At 31.9% G+C, this 10,813-nt stretch overlaps 1 long non-coding RNA gene across 1 annotated transcript; it reads left to right on the forward strand.

Annotated features, from left to right (window-relative positions):
• Positions 1-6,897: 6,897 nt before the first annotated feature.
• LOC128287603 (uncharacterized) lies at positions 6,898-7,706 on the forward strand. Its single transcript, XR_008278353.1, has 2 exons — positions 6,898-7,169; positions 7,494-7,706. It is a non-coding gene; the product is annotated as an uncharacterized LOC128287603 (long non-coding RNA).
• Positions 7,707-10,813: the final 3,107 nt, after the last annotated feature.

A 10,813-nucleotide genomic window follows, 5' to 3' on the forward strand; every position in this document is an offset into this window, starting at 1 on the left:
AAAAAAAAAAAATATTTGAAAAATGTATAATTTTTAACTAGCATCTCTCTCATTTCATGGGGTTGAGTTTTGAAACAAGACAAATTTAATTTTTCAATCAATCGGATGAAAAATCCACCCAACCCACTTCACCTTAAGATAATTATCAAAATATTTTTTATAATATAATAATAAAATTTATATTAATGTTTGCTGTAATATAATTATACCTTAAAAACAATTTATATTCACTCCTTTTCATTGTAAGTTATACTTTTATTCATTTCCAGATTATTGGAGAGATGGGGATAGTTAATAGTTATGAATTAATAATTACTGAAGCCTTTAGATTAGGACAACATCCAATACTCTGATCTGTGTGTTGTGTTTTCAGAGATTACAAGTCAAGTATGTTGGTCTAATTCATACTTACACACTGTAAGCTGATGGCCCAATTCCAATAGCACACCTAATGGAAATTGGATAATATGTTTCATTGTCTCTCTTTTGATCCTTCTTGATTAGTTTAATTTATTTGTTATTCTTTTGCCTAATGGGGGCAAGAATCCAATTTTCTTGCCTAATACTTTGTTCCACCATGGGAATCACTTAAACATGTTCCAAACAAGAAGTCTATATTTCTAATAATTAAAGTTATTAGAAAACAAAGTTCTCGCAAGATTATTTGTCTTTGTTCACACACAAAAAATTTTGCAGACTCATGGATTTGTCGGCTATGTCATCTGTTGTCAAAACAATTGGCAATCTAATTGCCGAAGCAGCAAGATTATATGGGCGGGAAGGATCAAGTTGATAGTTTACTGAGGGAGCTCAAATTGATGAGAAGCTTCTTAAAAGAAGCAGATTCAAGGAAAGTTTGTAACGATGTTCTTCGTGAATGTGTTGCTGAAATCAGAGAGCTGACTTATGATGCTGAAGATGTGATCGAGACATTTGCCTCCAAAGTTACGTTGAAAAAGAAAGGTGGTATTTCCAATGCCATCAAAAGATCTGCTTGCTTCCTGAAGGAGGGAAGGGTGCTCCATGAAACCAAGTCCAAGATTGAAAAAATCACAGCCAGAATCAAAGAATTGACAACCTAAGACGATTAGGGGAAAGAGGAGGCTCAAGTTCTTCAACCGAAAGGTGGGAGGCAAGGTGGCCTTATCCTCATGTTATCAATGATAATGTTGTCGGGTTGGATGATGATATTAAGAAATTGGTGTCAATTCTCGTTGATGGGGAAATTGATTGCAGGGTTGTCTCCGCGGAATGGGAGGTCTAGGCAATATCAATTTTGCTAAAAAAATATACGGCCATATAGCCAAATTATTGGTTCTTTTGTTATATTATGTGTAGCACCTCATAAAACACTTGTAGAGAGCTTGATACATCTCCCTTAATGGAATCAACGATATTACAAACCTATAGTTAGTTCGTGAATCATGACTTGACGAACTTCAAAACCATACACCTCTGCTAAGGTTATATGAAGATTCCGTAGAGGCCCAGAGTAATTGATTGCTAATCGTCCTAATATGTCTCATTCTAAGACGTCACTATCATTGTCAAAGATTAAGTACAGAGGTGTTATATAAGATTCTTAGAAAGCTTTTAAAAATTCATAATTATTTTTTGAACATACAAAAAAAACCTGAATTTTTTTTTTGAATTATAAGAATTTAATCTTTTAGGTTTTAGGGTTAATTCCGCAAGCTAACTATATGAAGTAATTATAGAGTTTGACCTTATAATCTATATTGCTTCTGTAATATTTCTTTGATGGTATTTGGTTTAAGAGATTAATAAATAATCATTGATTGTTTTTTGTCTAATAAATAATCATTGATTGTCTTTTGTCGTATCATCGGTTTCAACGGAGAATCAACAGTTGGGGTAAGATTTGAAGTACAAAAAAGAATACACAGTTAAATGTGCCTGACTCTGGAAACCAAATAAGAATAGACGTAATGATTAACTTGTTGAGTCTAATTAGGATAATAGTTGAGCACACCTTACTTTGTAAGAAATTACATACAATGATCTTTTTATTTATCTATTCAAAGCAATGGAAAAGATGTACATTGTGGCTAGTGATGAATAGAAATTTGGTGCTCTTACAGTACTGCTTATTTTAAATAAAACAAAGTTGATGCAAAAATGGAAGAGTTAGGGAAGGTAACGGTTCATCTTTGCGCAGTTGGGAGGCATTTTAGCTACCAGGAATTCAGTATATGAATGGCAAATGGTGTTCGAAAATGTTAAAGTTAACATACTTGAAGAGAGGCAAAGGCCTATGTATCGAGGATGTGTTAGCCTTAAGTTATGATGATTTCCCACCCTATTTGAGGCCATGTTTCCTTTATTTTAAGTATTTTTCCTGAAGCTTATGAGATACCTGTAGAAAGATTGATTCAATTGTGGGTTGTAGAAGGCCTTATTTCATCAGCAGAGGGATGAAGGAAATGGAGGGGAAATGATGGAGGATGTTGCAGTAGGTTGCTTAGTTGAGCTTGTGGAAAGGTGGATGGTTCAAGTTGGAGAAAGAGGGCCAACCTTAAAGATCAAAACTTACCGCATGCATGATCTCATGAGAGGTCTTTGTTTGTCAGTAGCAAAGAAAGAAAATTTTTTCTGCATCATAGAGATCTCCATCCATTGGTCGCGCAGTTCGCAGAATTGTTGCACATCAATCCATTCTTTTTCAAAGCATTAGAAGTTCCCGTCTGAGATCAATATTGTTATTTGATAACCCCTTCACTAAAGATGCAGTAGTTAAAGCATTTCTAAACTCAAAGATGATAAAATACATGAAGAACATGAGGATAATGACGATTGCAGTTTACTTATGGTGGTCTTGGGTGTTTTTCTACTTTGGAAAAGGAAGGGATGTTGGACATACTTGTTCAACAATTTTAAATTGCTTAGAGTCTTGGAATGTGAAGCTTGTGAAAATGTTGCAGGATGTAAGTTGCCCAATGCTATAGGTAATCTCATCCACAAGAGATTCTTGAATCTAAGAGCTTTTGATTTCATTATTCCAAAGATTCCGTCATCTCTAGGCAATTTAAGGTTTTTGCAAACCTTGGATTTAAAATATCAAGCTTATTCTGGTTTTTGTTGTGTACCTGATGTGATATGGAAATTGGAACAGCTGGGACATCTATATCTCCCAGAGAAGATGAGCGATGAGACCAAGTTGAAGTTGCAGACATTGAAAACTTAGAAAGTTCAACACATACAACTGCTTTCTTGCAGATCTTTCCAAGTTCACAAAACTTAGAAAGTTGGAGATATTTGGGTCCTTAGATATTGAAGATTGTAAGGAGGGTTTAGACAAGAATCTGCCCATCATCACAAGCAAATATCTTCAGTCCTTGTCTATTGATGGAGGAGGAATAGATCCTAAACTATTAGCACACCTCCTTTCAAGCTGCATTTATTTGTGTGCGTTGATTTTAGATGGGAAGATGGATGTTACCAGAGTATCACCGTTTCCCTTCAAGTACAGCTTACATATGTTTGAGAAGGTTCAAGCTTGGGGTAGAGATCCCGTGCTAATACTAGAGAAGCTGCCTAACTTAAGGACTCTCTAACCCTTAAGAGCTTGTGAATTTGGAAGAGTGGAAGGTAGAAGAAGGAGCTATGCCTGCTCTACTTCACTTGAAAATTGAATATTGTGAAACTTGAATATTGATACTTCTCATTACAGGCGACCGTGGGCGCCTCTGCAGGGGAAGATTTCCACCTAATAGCTTCTATACGTGTGTGTGAATATAATAAATATGTGTTATTGTTGTATTTTTTTTTATGGTAATTAAAAGAACTCCATTGTATTTATCATTTCTGGGTCTTTTTTTTTTGTGTGTTTGTTTTTTGGGTTTTTCAATAAATGCATTTTATGTGATTGTTTTGATATCTTCATATATTAGTTAATATAAAAAAGAATGCTTTTATTGTTCTTATGAAATGGGTCTTGTTTGTTTGGTGAGAAAAATGGAGGGGTAATGAGAAATATGGGGGAATGTAGAGGACAAAGGTTTAACAGTTTAGGGAACATCAAAATGGTTGATGTAACTTGTTTTTGTTATGTTTCATGTGCAGTTATGTCGGAATGGGGTGTAAGAGACACAGAACAAAGAATGGATTGAAATGAAGATGACTTGATTTTTTGGTGCTTGGATTATTTTTAAACAAAATAACTTAATGTGAAAATGGTTGCGTTCTTGTTGAATGATTTTTATACCATATTTATAATTATTTATAATTTTAAATAAAAAATAAATAGGTTTCAACACATTTAAATTTATATCTTTTCTTCCTGTTAGATGATAATTGAAAGAATTAAAATAAATATGGTAATTACCTCAACTGATTTTTAATATTTTATTTCATTCATTTTTTTAAAAATAAAATTGAATTGAGTAGCAAACTTCATTTATATTTTCTATATATATATATATATATATATTTAGTTCATACCATAATGACTTTTCAAAGTCAGCAATGATCATCCATATAACTATGGTGAAATGGACACAAAACACATAATTATTTAATCTTACTTTACTACTTTGGACACAAAACATATATGGAGAATAAGAAATTTGTCCCACAATTTTCACCTTTATCTCAATCTAATCCAGAAAAAGAAAAGTAAATTTAATCTCTTCTCTTGTGTTTAGTTCTGTACAGCTAGTTGAGTTGTCCAGCCTGACTTGATCTGAACTTAAAGAAAAAGTTTTGTATTTCGGGTCAATCTAGTCTAAATTAAAATTTAATTGTCATAACCATTTTTTTGAAAAACGGGAATCGACTTGGATTTTGGAAATGAAAACGAAAAAACGGGAGTCGCCACCAATCCTTTTTGATGAGGTGCGATCGGGTCACCTTAAATTAATCATTTTAATAAAAGTTAAGATTTACTAAAACGATAATTTTTTTTTGGTCTACGAAAATCAGATAATGAGTTCGGGAGTTGGTTACGTACGAGGAATAATTAGCACCCTCGTGACGCCCAAAAATTGGTACCTAGTTGATTAATTAGTGTCTTAGTGTCGAAACTTTAAAAACTTGAAAGACTCTAAAAATATGATCCCTCTTTTGTAGAAACGCTTGAATGTTAAAGACCTTCTCGTCTCGAAATAATAGAATGTCACATCTAGTAAGTTAGGACGCAACATCTTGAAATCCCAAGCGCAAGCTTGTCTTTGATTTTATTGAAATTTCGTGTATATAAAAAGAAAATCGAAAGGATATTCGGCTATTTGGAATCAACGAAAAAATCGAAACCCCGTAAGTTAGGGCATGATTCTTCGACGTTCTAAAACACGAAACATTGCCTTATTTTAAATTTTTTTATTAAATAATAGCAAATTCAATATTTAAACAAAGGATGTTTATTTTGTTTGAAATAAAATAAAGCGATCTAAGTTGGAGGAATGTATTGGGGCTTAATTCACAATGCGATGCCATGGAATAAAAATGTAATAATGGGCATGGAATAATAATACATGAATAAAAATATTACAAGTGAATGACAATAATATGAACATGAACAAACAAATTAAAGAACACGCAATGACAATAATCTCACAACATACATCATTTAAAAGACCAACACTAATAATCAAAAGAATGAAATAATATAAAACAATTTGAAATAAATAATGAAACAATTTTGTCTAAGTAATATATAAAAATGAGTTCAAAATAGATATTATAAAATATAATTTTAAGTAAATAGTATAAAATAATTTAAAATCATTAACATACAAAACAATTTAAAGTAAAATAAAGCGATTTAAAATAAATAACATATGACAATTTAAAATAACATATAAAAAGTCTAAAATAAATAATATAGAAAAAAATATTAAAGTAAATAATATACATAAAATAAAAATATTTTAATATAAATAATATATATGAAAATAAATAATTTATAAAGAGTTTAAGATACACAAATAAATAAATAAGGAAAATAATTTGTAACAGATTGAAAATAAATAAACAAATGGAAATAGAAACGAAATCATGGATGAAATTTAAAATCAACCACGTGAATAAATAATAATAATCATAATAGAAGTAAAATATAGAAATATATAAAATAATGTAAACAAAGGAACTTAAATTATTAAAGAAGGGTTGAAAAAAAAGTAAACAAATATATTGTAAAGTAAAATAAAAGCAAACACATAATAAGAAACAGTATTGAAAAATAAGAAATTGAAGTGAAAACTAAAAAGATTTGATAAAAAATCTAAAGTGTAAGTATAGGTAAATCAATAAATATGAAAATAGAATAAAGTACAAAGGGTTGAACTTAAAAATAAAATAGTTTTGAAATTGTATCTAGAGATATAGATAAATGATAAACGAAAATACATATATATTAGATAAATATGTATCTATATATAAAAATAATAGCAATAATATCACAAACCATTGATTTAATAGCATGATAATAAAGCAATTAGTTAAATGCGAAAAATAACAGAAAAATAGTGATAATAATATCAAATTAATTCATTTAATAAATAAATAAAGAGAATAACAAGGAAAGGACTAAGCTGAAATCAAAACAGAATTAAAGGTATAAAATCTAAATGTTAAAACAGCATAAGGATCCTAATTGAATGCGCACGCAAAAGAAGGGGACTGATTGGACAATAAACCCAAGCCCTCAAAACACGACACTTTGATACAGATCCAGATGAGTCAAGGGCAAAATACATGGGGCAAAATCAAGAAAAATAAAAGAAATGAATAGGATTGAATTAAAGGAAGGCGAAATATCGGAGGGACTAGATCTGAAAATAACCCATTAGGGCGAAACACACTGGTCTTGGCCTATGCGGCACCGTTTCATGTTCTCTACAAAAACAAAATTAAGAAACCCTAAACTAAACACTCAATCACTTAAAAAAAAATCAAAACAAAACAAAACTTCCTTCCCTTCTCATTCGGCTGAACCAAAAAAAAAGGGCTCCTCATTCAATCGTCCCTTTTGCTTCTCTCCTTGGCCGATCATAGGTTTCATCGGTGTCTCATGCGCCTCTACCTATCGTGGCTCATGGCTCGGGAACAAAGGAGACGAGAGGCGTCCCTTGGTCCAAATCCATGCCGTTGAAAGGGTCTCCGATGGCCGAAACCGCGGGTAGGTTCCCTTCCCCGACCTCAAAAAGGTAACCTTTCTTTTTTTTGTATGTGTGCTTTCTTTTAATATCTATATGTATGTACTATATTCGAAAATGAACTTGCAAAGGAAATAACAAAAAAACAGAATGAAGGAACACCTTGATTTCCCCCTTTTCGATTGCTCTTTTTTGTGTTTTATACAATGGTTTTTTTATTTCCAAAATCCCCCCTTTCAAAATACAAACCGTTCTCCCCCCCTTTTTACATTGAAAATGAATGGCTCTTTATAGCCGATTATGTAAAGTCCTATTGCTGTTTTGTTACTGTTTGCTGCGTTTCTGCTTCTGTTGCTACTTCCTTCATGTTTGTAGGTCTTCAAGGAGGATGAGAGCAGGTGGAGGAGAGGTGGTGCAAGTGGAGGCACCTAGGGTTTGCTGCTTCCTTGTTTTTTTTCTGCTAGTGGTTTGGGCTAGGGTAGGCTGGGTATTAATGGGCCCGGGTAAATTTGGGTACTTACCTTAATAATTTAAAATGTTTTTTTCTTAAAGTAAACAAGATCCATTAATTAAAAGTTACTTACACAAGAGACTTTGGTGAGAGGTTTACCCTCTGCACCCAATCCAAAGTCCCTCATCCCCATGATGCATCAAAGAATCAAAATCAATAATTATCAAAGTGCGAACATTTGTGGGGAGAATATTTCATTCAGTGTGGTTTGCATGTAATAAGGTTACCTTAGCAAGTGCTTGAGATACCTTATTAGCATCCCGGCAAGTCCCTTGGAAGGATAGTAATCCAACAGATGATCACAATATAAAACAATCGTGAAGAATCATATCTAAGTGTCCAGAGTATGAGGAGACAATAGTGTTTCAACAACCAATAAGTAATCCGATCTCACAATAACCCAGTCCAACTGAAGAGAATTAAGCTAAGAAAAGGATTCTCTAATGTCGATTGCTTTAGCTAATAAACGATGAAACATCCTCTCTCTCTAACCGATATAGCATTGGACTATATGCCCGTTGGAATCTCAAATAACGATTGCATACCCAATCCCGTGCTGCATCAAAATTACATTTGACCTACCCTACAGGAGGAGTCGACCAAGTCATAACAGTACCACTGGCCGCCCGCCCCAATGTACGTGCATTGGGACTAGAATCGACACTAATACGACAATCAAATCAAAATAACTACGTGCGGTATTTGCAAATGTGACAAGTCTGTTGTAATATAATTTGTACAACGGGATATAGGAGTCCTCCAAGGGTTAAACCCACATGAGTCAGTGATTGTGTGAATTTTAGCTAAACCCACATGAGTCAGTGATTGTGTGAATTTTAGCTAATAACGCGCAATTAAAGAGTCTAAACAACTACTCACTAGGTAGAATAGTACAGCAGGTCATGAAATTGAGAGTATTTAAACTAATTTACTAGCTAATTATCAAATGCACTAAATCGTAAAAGCATGCAAATCTAAGAAACTATTCAAACAATTATAAACGGTGGTTGGTTAACTTCAATATGAATAATTAATCATCGAATTAGAAAACTAAAATGCTTAAACTCCTAAAGTGGCTCAATTTTACCAAATTAGAAAAATTAGTCTGGTTTATCTCTCAATCTCACCCAACTAACCCAGAACTAATGAATCAGTGCCCAATAAGATTACCTCTTGGTCTCAGTTATCTTGATTTACCCTTAGGAGCGTCAATATTAAATTTTGAAGTTCATTCAATTTAGCCTAATTTATTGTAATTTAGTCCCTAACCCAAAAATTAGTTTACCTACATTTCCATCAACCAACCTCCTAGGGTTTAATTACCCATTAACATATCTAAGCTAACTAACATAAAAAAAAAAACTCATGAAAGCCATTAATATAAAATTTGAACAAAAAGATGAAAGTTTTGGTTTTTACTTTGAAAAGTTAAAAGAAAAGCGACTAACAACAAAATAAATGAACAAGAATAATAAAGATGAGATTTTTAATAGATGAAATGAAAACCAATTGAAATAACATTAAACTAGAGATGAAAATGTCATTACAAGCAATTCAGAGGTCCTAAACATGTAAATAAACCTAAGCTACAATGTTAACTAGTTTAACTAACATTAAGAATGTAAATGAAAACAAAGAAGCAAGCAAAAATTTAAAGCTACAATTATGGAGAAAAAGAACTAAAACCCTAGAAAATGAAAGAAAACTAAGAAGATAACTAAAAATTGTGCCTAATGCCTATTTTCTCTCTTCAGCCAAATTTTGGCTCTTTTTAGCATCTATTCTGACCCCTTTTTCTTGACCAAAATGTCTCTCAACTTGTTTTTTTTTATTGGTGCTTTGGTTGGACAAGGGTACCCCTGATGTCAATTTTTTATCTCCTCACAATAGTGATATTGCAATACCCATAGTCTGGATATCGTGTATCATTGACAATTTCAATAAAGGGAGTTCCCTTGGAGGTTGGGTATCGCGATACCCAATGAGGATATTGCGATACCATTGTAGATGGTCTTCATTCTTCTATTTATTTCAAGGTTGTTCTTCATTCTTCTATTCATTTCAAGGATGTTGAGGGTATCACGATGCCCAATCTTCAATATCGCAATACAGTCCTTCTTGGTCATGTTCTTGTTCAATTTCGGGCCACCACTGAGTTCCTACAACACTCAATCAATCATTAAGCACCAAAAGGCACATTTGGCCAATTTGGGTCTCAAAATGAGCACGATATGCCGTAAACACTTATTAAAACAAAAGAACTAAAATAAAGCAAGAACTACAAAAAAGACATTAAAATTACTTGAGAATAAGCTTTTAAGTGTAATGAAGAGATTAATTTGACATCTGGTTGGCTTCTTTTTCTTCTTTTTTTTTTTTGCAATCTTGAAAATAATAGTTAATTTTCAATTTTAGTCCATTTACTTTTTAATTATATAAAAATAGTTAAATTTCAATTTTAGTCTCTATACTATGTTAAAATTTGAGATTTGATCTTTATACTTGAAATTTTTTAAAAAATTAGTACTTTAACTTTTATAATGTCATTAGTTACTTTATTCTAATTAAAATGCTACGTAAATTTAAAGAATTGTTAAGATCATTATTTTTTTTGTTAAATTCAAGTCCATTATAATGTCATTTTTATGATATGATTATCGAGTAAGTACCTTTTTTTAATTTTAGAATTACATACTAACAAATTTAATAGAAAAATTTTAACGGTGTTAACAATTGGACTTAAATTTTAAATTCAAAAATAGAGAGATTAAATTATTAAAAATAAAAAATCGAAAATTAAACTCCAAATATATAAATAATACAAAAACTTAGAGCATATTGTAACTTTTTTTTTTGAATAAAATTTAGATTGGGCTTACTATAATCACAAAAAAAGGAAAACAATTCTGTCCAAATAAAGTAAAAAGAAAAAACATAAGGCCCAGGTGTAACTAGACCCGAAACAGAGAAGTAAAGTCCAAAAAAATAGAAAAATCTAGACGAACAGCTATTTTCAACCAAAGATATGCCCAATCAGAAAATCCTGATGCCTGTCACTTCATCTATCTGTCATCTCCATTTCTCAAGGCTTTTCATTTATGAAGGGGTTTGAATCACCAAAAGACGATTCATCTGTTCAATTTTGAAAAACATTTCTCCCCTTCCCATTCATCTTCTCTTATCT

The sequence above is a fragment of the Gossypium arboreum genome, chromosome 1 (assembly GCF_025698485.1).
Source record: "Gossypium arboreum isolate Shixiya-1 chromosome 1, ASM2569848v2, whole genome shotgun sequence".
In the NCBI taxonomy this organism is placed as follows: Eukaryota; Viridiplantae; Streptophyta; class Magnoliopsida; order Malvales; family Malvaceae; genus Gossypium; species Gossypium arboreum.